Genomic DNA, 12,139 nt, shown 5'->3' with positions numbered 1-12,139 from the left:
GGGCTCCACTCTCATGGCATAATCACCCCCCAAAGGCCCCACCTCCAAATGTCAGGGGTTAGGATTTCAACATACAACATTAGGGGGGATACAAACATCCAGACCATAGCGAATCCCATCACCAGCATCTCCATCCATTACCACCATTGCTGTCATCTCCACCACGAGCACCATCATAACCATGACCTCCTCCACCACCACCATCACCACCACCACCACCACCACCACTTACCACCACCACCACCGTCACCATCATCACCACCATCACCATCACCACCACCACCACCATCACCACCACCACCACCATCACCACCACCATCACCACTATCATCACCACCACCACCATCACCACTATCATCACCACCACCACCATCACCACTATCATCACCACCACCACCACCATCTCCACCACCACCACCACCACCATCATAACCATGACCTCCTCCATCTTTGCCATCACCCCCACCCTCACCATCCCCTCCATCCTCCCCATTACTCCTGTCACCACCAGCAAAGCCACTACCTCCACTACCCACAGTACAACATCATAACCATCACAACTGTTGCCATTACTACCATCTCCACCCCCACTCTCACCATAACCATGGCCTCCCCACCATCATCACCGACATCACTATTGTCACCCCCTACCATCATTCCCAGAATCAACATCTTCATCACCATCACCACACTGCCACCACCACTTTTATTATCCACGCAACCACCATACCTGGGTTCGAATTCCAGTCATGCTCATTATTGTGATCGAGGCAAGGTTTTGAATCCACTCTCCTAATTGGAGAAAAGGAGATAACAGCCCAACCCCAGACCTTTGTTCCCTGTAATATGACAACTTTGAACGTGACCTGCTGGCTGCCTGGCCCTCCAGAGGCAGTGGGTTCGGCTGTGTGTCCAGGTGGCCCTGTCTCCTGTCTCCAGCCCCGTGGAGAGGCTCCGAGGAGTTTGTGAATCCTGAGATGACCACTTGCTGATCCAGTGGTCAGGGGGATGCCTTGTCGTCAAGTCTCTGGAAGATTCTGCTTCGTTGGAACGATCAGATGCAACTACTGCAGAGCAGACCCCAGACCCCGGGCTGGGCATGGGGAACCCCACTGCTCGTTGCTTGCCCTCATAGGAGCATGGCTTCCCACCCATTCCTTCACACAAGCTGGGAAGACATTCCCACCACTGAAGTCGAAAATTTCTGTTCCTGTGAGAACCAGGGCTAAGGGGGGTCTGATGAATTTCAAAGTATTTGCTGAAATACACGTTTTGTGTTCTGACGTCCTCACAACGTGAAACCACTGAACAGCAATGAGGACCTGCCAGTGCTGCTGATGAGTGACATGGTGACAATAGTGCCCACTCGAGAGGAGGGTGGTGGGGATTAACTGAGCAGAGCTTGGCACACACAGTACTTGCTAACGGGAACTGCCGTGGCTGCGGTCACGGCCATGACCGTGGGTGTGGGCTGCACTGGCCCTGGGCTGGCACTCCTGTTGAGAAAACACCACAGCCCAAGGCCGGCACGTGGCCCCGTCAGGCTGTCTGGAGGGCAGGGGGCGCTGGGCGGCACTTAGGGGGCAGGGTGGACCCTGCCTGTCCCTGAGGCCCCGCCTCCTGTCCACCAAGGGCCAGCTCCAGGTCCCCTTGTGCAGGACACCCTCCAACTCCAAGAGATGTCCCCCCAGGTACCCATGAACACCTGTCATGCCAGGAGGTCATTGTTTGTCCTCGTGTCACCCCCCGCAGCCTGGCTGCCCCCTGAGGACCGAGACCAGGCCCTACTTGTGCCTGGCGCAGCTCCTGGGGGACTCTTGGAGAACACGGTGGGTGGGCCTCCATGGTCTCCTCCAGGGGTGGCGTGGGGTTGTCGTGCCCACCCACTTCCATGGGGGGCCTCGCGGCCACTGCCCACCCCCAGTTGCTTTGCCTTCCTCGTGCCCAGCACTGTCTCCCTGGGGTGGGGGAGGGAGCCACTCCTAGGACTGGCTGGCCTGAGCCTGGTGCCGAGATCACCCCACCTCCTGACTGGGCCCACCTTCCAGGATGGCGGGGGAGCCCAGACACACACGGAAATTGGACGGCGGCGACTCAAGGCCGTGTGCCATCTGCCTGTGGAGACGCCAATGACACTGCGCCTTTCTCCTTGCTGCTCCTAGTTAGGAAGACTCAGTCAGTGGAGCGGCAGGCCATGGAGAGTGCCAATGCCACGGCCGCTCTGCTGCATTCATGAAACCAGGGGGCAGCCTCCTGCTCTGCTGGAGACGGCAGCGGAGCCCTGATCTCAGAGGAGGGTGCTCCGGAGCCAAGCTGCTTCCTGAAGTACTGAATTCCTCCTCTGACTTTTCTTCTGGCCCCTCCCCCTCTCCCCTCCCCCCTTCTCCTCTCCCCTCCCCCTTCTCCTCTCCCCTCCCCTCTCCTGCCCCCTCTTCTCTCTCCCCTACCCCCCCGCCCCGCCCTTCTTTCTCCAGTTTGGCCCCGGGCCAGATGAAAAAGTAATGGAGTCTTTGAGCCCATGGAGGCCCCCCCCCTCCCCTGCCCCACTGCAGGTTGTGCCCCATTGCAGGTCGACACTGAGGCCGGGTGGGGAGGGGCCCCACCAGAGGAGGGCAGAACCTGGCCCAGGACCCAGGAGTGTGACCTCTCAGCCAAAGGACAGGTCTGCCACCCAACGAGGGCTCGCTTCAGCTCCCGGGACAGGAGCCGAGGCTTGGGCTGGACCTGGTCACCTTCCCTGCTCTGCCTCGGTTTTCTTTTCTGGATAATGGGAGCAGTAAGCCATGGTGTCTCCGTTACTCCCCCACCACCCGACCAAGGGGAAATCTGAAGAGAAGTGGGGATCCAGAAATGGGGCTGCAGCCACCTGGCCCTGGATGGAAGGCAACAACACCTTCTCTCCCACAAGTGCCTCCAGGAGACCAAAGAGGCAGGAAAAGTGTGTCTCAGGCCACTGTGGAGGGTCATGCTGGCCTTTCAGCCTTCGTCTCTCTTTTTAGGCAGGTGGAAAGAGGCCTGGGGCCATGACACAGCCTCCGTAGAGGACAGACTTAAGAGACTGAGAGTAACTTCCCCTGCCAGCCCACATCTGGGGCAGGGGGTTGGGAAGGCAGGCCTGAACCTGTGGACAGTCAGCTGAGCCAGTCCTGGAAGGAGTTCCCCGTCCACTCAGGGCCTCAGAGGCTGACAGTCACCATTATACCCTTGTCCCCACCCTTGCCTCACCTCGCCAAACACCCCCATCACCTCCGCCAAAACCAAAAGCTAGTCATCAACACCACCATCACCAGTTCCACCACTGACACCAGCCCCCTCAGCACCACCCCCATCCCACCACATTGACCACCACTATAATTATCATTGCCACCACCACCACCATCATATCACCACCACCATCACTACCACCACCACCACCACCATCACCACCATAATCATCATTACCTTCACCAAAACCAAATGCTAGTCATCAACACCACCATCACCAATTCTAGCACTGACACCAAAACTGTCAGGACCACCCCCACCTCATAATCTTTGACACCACCACGACTATCACCATCATCACCACCACCACCATCACCATCATCACCATGGCCACCATCATCCTCATCACCTTCAGCACCACTATCATGATTATCGCTGTCATCATTACAGTAGCACTATCATCACTAGTCCGGATAACCCCTCCACATCATGGCCACACCATAACCGTCATGGTTATCACGACGATCACCCTCATCACCACTGTCATGGTCACGTTTCCCATCATCATCATTGTCAGTAACACCATCCTCACTGCCATCACTTATATCTTTATCATCACCATCAACATCGTCACCACTTTCATCACCAATACTCTCAATACCCTACAGCCCCTCCCCATCTCGGCCATCCTTGTCATCTGTATAACTAGGAACGCCACGATCGGTGTCATCAGCCTCCCATCTACCACCTCACCTTCCACTCTTCCACCCGGCAAGCCCTCTCCACCCAGCCTCTGCTCACCCAGCCACGCAACCTTTGAGGCCCTTTGATGATGAATAAGACCAAACCACAGTCCTCACAGAGTGCAGACCTCTGGGGCCCAGCCCTCTAGGGGCTCTGAAAGCATGCGCTAGGCTCTGGGGCCCAGGAGGAGGCGACGGCTCCTGAGGAGTGGGTAGAAGGCGAGTGTGGCATAGCGTGGCAGTCGCATGAGCCTGGGGGTGTCTGTCCCCTCTGTCTGGACAAGGGTCAAGAGGCCCTGCAGGGAGGCCCCAGAAAGAACAGAGTCCTGGCGCCAGGAGTGGGACAACTCTGGAGGCCCGAGGCCCACTGTGAGCAGAAGCTTGTCTGCCAGGCCCTCAGCCACAGCTCAGATTCCGTGCTGCATGCCCCCCTTGTCTGTCGAAGGATGCGTACAGTTACTCATCTTTTTGTATCAGCAACTCTGGATAGGGGACTTGCTTTGGCCGAGGAGGGTGCTGGGGAAGTGCGGAAGTCACTCATCAAGTCTGCCCTGCAGGCGCTCAGGCTTGTTCACAGGTGGTTGTCATCCGAGGTGGGGTACCGGGAGCTGCAGAAGTCTGGGGGACAGATGGCTCAGCCCTGGGGAGGGCAAACATCTGAGAACCAGGGAGGCCAAGACAGAGGGCCACTCCAGGCCCCCCATACGGAGAAGGACCGAGGTCTGGCAGGAGCCCCGAGGGGAACAGAGCCCCTCATCCCAAGCTTCCTCTGCCTGGCCCCCACTGCTCCTGTGGCAGTGCCCTGCTCCACCGGACCAGCCCAGCACCCAGAACTCTGGGCCCAGCAGCTCTGCTGGCATCGGTGTTCCCCAGGCAGGGAGGTGGCCGGCGCAGAGAAGAGCGCCCTGGGGTGGTGTTCTGCTGCATCACTGCATAGATGTCACGGAGCCCTGGTCCCCAGGCTGCAGGCCAGGTGGGGAGGCAAAGCTCCTACCTCCACCTCTTCCCACATTCTCTCTCTGAGCCCCCTCCCCAAGGAGGCCATCTCCACCTCCAACAGGAAAAGGATGCCGAGCTGCGTCTTCATGAACGTTGGCCAAGTTTGTCCTGCTCAGGGCCTGGCTGGATGCCACGCCGTCCCCCGTGTGAGTGGGCATTCAGCCAAGCCTCGGGCACAACAAACTTGGCCACGTGCAAACTGTGAGCGACCCTTGAAGAACCGTCTCCCAGCAGCGCTTCAGAGGCAGACCCCAGAGGGGCCCACTCCCACCACCCATGGGACCCCGCACCGAGGGCCAACCCCTCGGAATGGCCAAGGATGGCCATGGTCTCCAGTTGGCTTCCTAGAAGCAGGGTCTAAGATGAGGACTTCCATTCCAGGGTCACTGAGGGGGCTCCCAGCAGAGGAAGGACGGGGGGTGGCACCGAGCAAGGGCTTGCGCCCAGCCTGAGCCCACCTTCAGCGAACATGCTGGGGCTCTGGATGGAGGGTGATCCTGGCTCCCTTGAGCCAGAGGGTCGGCCTTTCACCCCATGTCATTCGGGAGAGGGGGGCACAGTGTTCCCCATCACCGAGGGCAATTCTCCCAAGAAAGGGGGGGGTTGTGAATTGTTCCCCACCAGAATTCACAGCAGCTTGGGGGACCACCCAGGTGAAGGGGTCTGGTGGGCCCAACAGCATATTACTTGTTGTTGCCTGGCCACCCCAGGACTCGGCAGCTCAAACAGCAATCAGCGCGTGCATTCTCTCTCAGCGTCCGTGCGTCAGGAATTTGGGGGACTCAGCGCAGGGCTCTGCTCGGGGTCCTTCCCAGGTGGCAGTCCAGAGGTGGCCGGCTGCACCATCTGAAGGATGGACTAAGGAAGCCTCTGCTCCCAAGCTCACGCATGTGGCTGTTGGCAGGAGGCCTCAGCTCCTCACCGGGGTCAGGACCCTGAGGCCCAGGGTCACCTCAACCTTACTCCACAGGCTCCTCATCTGGAAATGGGGAGAACGGAGCCTCCCTCCAGGACTTGTTGGGGCTGTCGGGATTCAAATGTTCCCAACTGCGGTCAGGATAAGGCTTGAGTACCATCCTCTCCGATGGGACGCTGCCCTACCACCTCCAAGACCGCGGTCTCACCCCTTCCAGGACCCTGGACCATCCTCTCCTGGATCCTGGACCCACCCCTTCCTGGATGATTGGCCCCACCCCCTCCTGGATCCTGGACCCACCCTCTCCTGGACCCCCTCCAGGACACCCTAGCCCCATCCTCTCCTGGCCCCTGGCCCCACCCCCTCCTGGACACTGGCCCTTTGCTCTCACAGGTCTCCTGCCTTCCCATGTCCCTTCTGGGAAGCTCTCTCAGACCCTCCTCTGCATCCCCTCTCCCCTCAGCCCGTGTCTATGTACAGGCCCCTTGAGGTGGGGGCTATGTCCCCGTGAGCACAGGGCAGGCAGGACGGGTGCTGAGACAGGGGAGTCCCCTGTCACTGCGGGAGGCCCCCACCTGGCTCACTGGGGTCAGCCCCACCCTGGGACCTCCATCTTTCTGACTCCTGCAGCAAGAGGCCATTGGCCCAGCCGGTGACTGGGAGGGGCCGGAGCCCAGGACCCTAGTGAGGGAGGGGCACAGGCAGGTGGCCGGTGAGCCCAAAGCCCCGAGGGCTCTGAGGGTGGAGCCTGGCAGGGTCTCAGCGCTGGGCCCTACATGCCCTGCCCATTGCGTGACCTGGACCTGCTCCTCCCGGGGAAGGCGCAGCCCTGGATGCTCCCCAGGAGCCACCTGGGCCAGCTGGGGTCTGAACGTGGGGGACCCCAGCTCTGACACACACCTCCCCCAGCTCTGCAATGAGTCAGCTCCATGGTCATCCGTCCACCCCCGGGACTGCTGTCACCCAGAGGACCTGGGACTGCACTCGAAGCTGGAGTTGTGGTAGAGGCGGAGGAGGTGGAGTATTGCCTCCAGGAAGAGCACTGAGTCACACGTGGGGAGGAGGAGAAAGGTCAGCAAAGCTCTCAGCTTCTCCAGGTTAAGAGTGAACGCACAGGCAGCTCCAGACTGCCTGGTCATGTCCTCCCTGTAAGCTAAGAGAACACAGGGGCCGGGGGACGGCTCAGCCTGACTGTTATCCAGGACTAGCATGTGACCATGTTCAGGGCTCAGCGTGTGACCAAGATCATGGCTCAGAGCGTGACCACGTTCAGGGCTCAGTGTGTGACCAGGATCATGGCTCAGAGCGTGACCACGGTCAGGGCTCAGCGTGTGACCATGGTCAGGGTCAGAGTGTGACCAGGGTCACGGCTCAGCATGTGACCAGGGTCAGGGCTCAGTGTGTGACCGAGATGAGGACTCAGAGTGTGACCGGGGTCAGGGCTCAGTGTGTGACCACGGTCAGGGCTCAGCGTGTGACCATGGTCAGGGTCAGAGTATGACCAGGATCAGGGCTCAATGTGTGACCATGGTCAGGGCTCAGCGTGTCACCAAGGTCAGGCTGAGAGTGTGACCAGGGTCAAGGCTCAGAGTGTGACCATGGTCAGGGTCAGAGTACGACCAGGACCAAGGCTCAGAGTGTGACCGGGGTCAGGCTCAGCATGTGACCATGGTCAGGGTCAGAGTGTGACCAGGGTCAGGGCTCGGCATGTGACCATGGTCAGGGTCAGAGTGTGACCAGGGTCAGGGCTCGGCATGTGACCATGGTCAGGGTCAGAGTGTGACCAGGGTCAGGGCTCGGCGTGTGACCATGGTCAGGGTCAGAGTGTGACCAGGGTCAGGGCTCGGCGTGTGACCATGGTCAGGGTCAGAGTGTGACCAGGGTCAGGGCTCGGCATGTGACCATGGTCAGGGTCAGAGTGTGACCAGGGTCAGGGCTCGGCGTGTGACCATGGTCAGGGTCAGAGTGTGACCAGGGTCAGGGCTTAGCGTGTGACCAGGGTCAGGGCTCAGCATGTGACCATGGTCAGGGTCAGAGTGTGACCAGGGTCAGGGCTCAGTGTGTGACCATGGTCAGGGTCAGAGTGTGACCAGGGTCAGGGCTCAGTGTGTGACCATGGTCAGGGTCAGAGTGTGACCAGGGTCAGGGCTCAGTGTGTGACCAGGGTCAGGGTCAGAGTGTGACCAGGGTCAGGGCTCGGCGTGTGACCAGGGTCAGGGCTCAGAGTGTGACCAGGGTCAGGGTCAGAGTGTGACCAGGGTCAGGGCTCAGCATGTGACCATGGTCAGGGTCAGAGTGTGACCAGGGTCAGGGCTCGGTGTGTGACCAGGGTCAGGGCTCAGAGTGTGGCCGGGATCAGGGCTCAATGTGTGCCTGGAGTGGAGTCTGGGGTCCAGCTGTGTTAGCTTCTCGTGTCCTTGCTGTCAGGAAGAAGCGCCATCAGGCACCAGTTCTGGCCCTAGGTCTTGATTGGTCCATACCTATCCTTATGCTGCGGGAACTCAGGTGTGCCTTCCTCACCTGCAGCCGTGGCCTCCGTTTATTTCATCTGGTATTTATGGATCACACGCCCGCCCAGTGCTGGGTGCACAGGTGGCTCGGATGAATCAGCCTGGTTTAAGCCCCGAGAAGCTCTGAGCCCTGTGGTGTCTGTGCTTGGGTGCTGAGGTCTCCCTGGGGTGCAGGGAGCTGGGGGGAGGTGGGAAGATTGGATAGTGCAGTGTTCTGGGCAATGGCAAGGACCTGGGGTGACCCTGGGAGGGGACAGTGGAGATGGGAGGGGAGGAAGGAGTCATGGAAGGGACAGGAGGAGAGGTGTGAGTCGTCTGAGCTGTCCCTGGGTACAGACCTGGGAAAGCAAATGAGACCCCTGGAGGCTGGGACAGGAGGCCTGATGCATGTCCTGTCTCTCACCCACCAAGACACACACCTGGCTGCCCCAGACACACACCACCTGCCCAGACACACACTTGCCTGCCCCAGACACACACCTGCCTTCCCTGACACACACTTGCCTGCCCCAGACACACACCTGCCCACGCAGACACACATCTGCTCACCAGAAACACACCTTCCCACTCAGAAACACACCTGCCCACCCAGACACACACCTGCCCACTCAGACACACACCTGCCCACTCAGAAACACACTTGCCCATTCAGATACACACCTGCTCACTCAGACACACACCTGCCCACTCAGAAACACACCTGCCCACTCAGAAACATACCTGCTCACTCAGATACACACCTGCCTGCCCCAGACACCAGCTCACCAGAGACACACCTGTCATTCAGAGACACACCTGTCATTCAGAAACACACTTGCCCACCCAGACATACATCTTCCCACCCACACACCTGCTCACTCAGACACACACCTGCTTGCCCCAGACACACACCTACCCTCCCAGACACTAACTCAGATACACACCTGCTCACTTAGATACACACCCAGACACACACTCGCCCACCCAGACACACACCTGCTTGGCCCAGATACACACTTACCCACCTAGACATATACTTGCTCACTCAGATACACATATGACACCAGATACACACCTGCTCACCCAGGCCAGGCACAGCAAATCCTTGACTCCTTCCTGACTGATCAGGAACATTCTGGCTCCTTCGGAGGTTCTAGTTAAGGCCACCTGCACTCCCTAAAGCATCCAGCAGAGGGCACTGTGCCATCCCGGAGAGAGAACAAAGGAAATCCCCGGTCTGTGAGGGGTCAAGGGGGGTGTCACAGCACCCCTGTAGTGTCCATACCACACCCCTTGTCCCTAGGCTGGGAGCCCGCCCCTGGAGAGGGCATGACAGAGGGGTGACAACCACACCTCACAGCCTGGCCTTTGCCTGGAGGAGTGGTGGTGTTACCGGCACCACTCAGCTCCGTGCGGTGGGGTCCCAAGTTCTCGATCCACAGACACAAAAGAATGTGAGAGTGGACACACAGCAGAAGTTTTAACAGAGGAAGATTTATTAGCAAAGCAAAAGTACACCCCCAAGGGAGGGGGGCGGGCAGGCTCCAGGGAGCAACTGCACCAAGGCTGTGGTGGTCAGTGGTTTTGGAAAGTCTGGGCCGGGGGTGGGTGAGGGTCTTGGAACGTGTGCCAATCGGGGCATTGTCTCCACCTTCACATCAGGAGGGGGAGATTTTTCCTTACACAGGCATCTCTGGAACTGTCATGGCGGTGATCCCCGGCGGTGGGGGGGGGAGGTCAAAACCACAATGCAAATGAGGGGATAATGAGGCTTGGGGTTACTCTCGGTCAGGGTCGGGGGCAGTGCTGTGCGTCAGAAGAGTCACTGCCTAGCGATTAGGACGCACACCTGGAGGAGTGACCTTGCTCCCAGCTCATATCTAGCTTCCTGCCTATCTCAGGGGCAGCCAGTGAAGCCCAGACACCAGGAGCCAGCACGTGGCACCCCATGCTGCTGTCCTCTGGCTCCCCGCCCCGCACCCTGGGACTGGCCCACAGCAAGAAGGCCAACTCAGTCCTAGCGTCCAGCTCCAGGGGCCGGCACAACGGGCTTTTGCACCTGCCAATGCTGTCAGAGGGGTGTGGTGATGCCCCCACTGAGCCTGGGGTCTCCAGCCTGCCCTCTGGGCACTGCCCAACAATCCCTTCCTGCCCAAGGTGGGCACACCGGCCAGGCATCACACAGCAGGAAGTCAGTGGTCTGGGGTGGGCCTTAGGACCCACCCCGTGAAACAGGGTAGTCGTGGGGACAGTCCGTCTGTCCACCCGCCTAGACTGGCCTTCTCCACCTCCGAGGGCCCATGCACCCAGCAGGCCTGGTCTGGACCAGAGAGGTGGCAGGGAGCAGCCGCGGCTCGGGAGGGTGCAGGAGTCCAGACCACGGGCTCCAGCCGGGATGGAGGCTCAGGCCACTGATCCTGCCACGGTGCCTCGGTCTCCGCGTCTGGGCAGTGGGTGGACAGAGCAGTCTGTCTGCTCCACAGTCCCAGGCAGGGAAGTCTGGCGACCTCTGGCTTTCTCTCGAGCTAAGGGGGCTCCAGACCCAGAATCCTTGGGCCAGCACCACCCTCCAGAGCTGGGTGACCTCAGGCGAGGCCCTGCCCCTCTGTTCCTGAAGGGCCTGGGGGAGCCACTGTCAGGGGGGCAGTGCAGGGCTGTGTCCACGCACAGAAGGAGCGTGTCAGCGGGGCGGGGTGGCGGGGGAGAAGGAGCACGGATGGGTCAGGAGGCTGCAGGAGGACCGGGGGCCACAGGGCCCAGCCCCCAGCCCAGAGAAGACGCTCAAACCCGGCCAGCCAGCCACTCCCATCACATTGCCCCCCATTCCAGGCTCTGCTTGTCTGAGGCTGCCCCCCCAACATACACCAAATTACTGGCTCACCAGGGGTGGCCCAGCACAGAGCTCCCCCCCTTGCCACGCAGCTGAGGGGCCTGCACGTCCGAGCCCCCCGGGCTGTCCTGGAGCCCCCATCTAGCTTCTCCCTTCCCTCCCTCCTCCCACCCCCATTCCAGGCCCTCTCTCCGAGCTGTCAAGAGTGGCAGCAGTGTCTGCGGGCGCCGTTACTCACCCCCGGCAGGCTGACTCACCTCCCAGGTATCTACCGGGGCCTCCTCTTCAGCGGAAAGAGGCCTTTGTGTCGAGGAGCAAAGCGCGCGTCATGGACCCGGCGGCGCGGAGCCCCTGACGTGCCTGCCGGCAGTAGGAGGGCGCCAGGTGTGCGCGGCGGAAGAGCTCGGCCCGGAGGGGGCCTGGGGGCTCTGCCGGCAACGGCAGCCGGAACGACCTCGCCTGGAGGCCCTTGGCGGCAGCGGTGTGGCCCCTCCTCGAGCCCTTCTGAAGTGTGTTTTCCTGCGGACACTTTGAGAGCACACAGTAGGGAGACGGGGTGAGTGCCCATGTCCCACCTCGCTGCCACGGTTCCTGCTTCTTCCTCCCCTTTCCTCCTGCAGCATCTTGGAGCAAACCCCACACCCCACACCCTTTCACCTGTAAATGCTTCATGTCGCTACGAGAGGCTTTTGGAAAATATAACCAAACACCCCCATTACTCCAAGAAAATGTGCGCAAGGCCCTGCCGGAGTCTAAGGCCCGACCACGCTCAGTGTCCCCAAGTGGCTAAAAAGCGTCCTTTCACAGTTGGCTTTTTCCAATCAAGAGTAAATAGGTCCCGCGTGGCCTGGGTTGATTCCTGGTGGGCCTCCCTCGTTCCAGGGCCTCGAGGGTCTGCCGGGAGACAAGCCCCTCTGCATGGCGCTGCATGGTGAGGCAGATGCCCACCCCAGGAAAC

This window comes from Ceratotherium simum, chromosome 23 (assembly GCF_057802395.1).
Source record: "Ceratotherium simum simum isolate JZ-2026a chromosome 23, ASM5780239v1, whole genome shotgun sequence".
Lineage (NCBI taxonomy): Eukaryota > Metazoa > Chordata > Mammalia > Perissodactyla > Rhinocerotidae > Ceratotherium > Ceratotherium simum.
The sequence above is the reverse complement of the archived record's forward strand: the minus strand, read 5'-3'. Positions refer to the sequence as shown.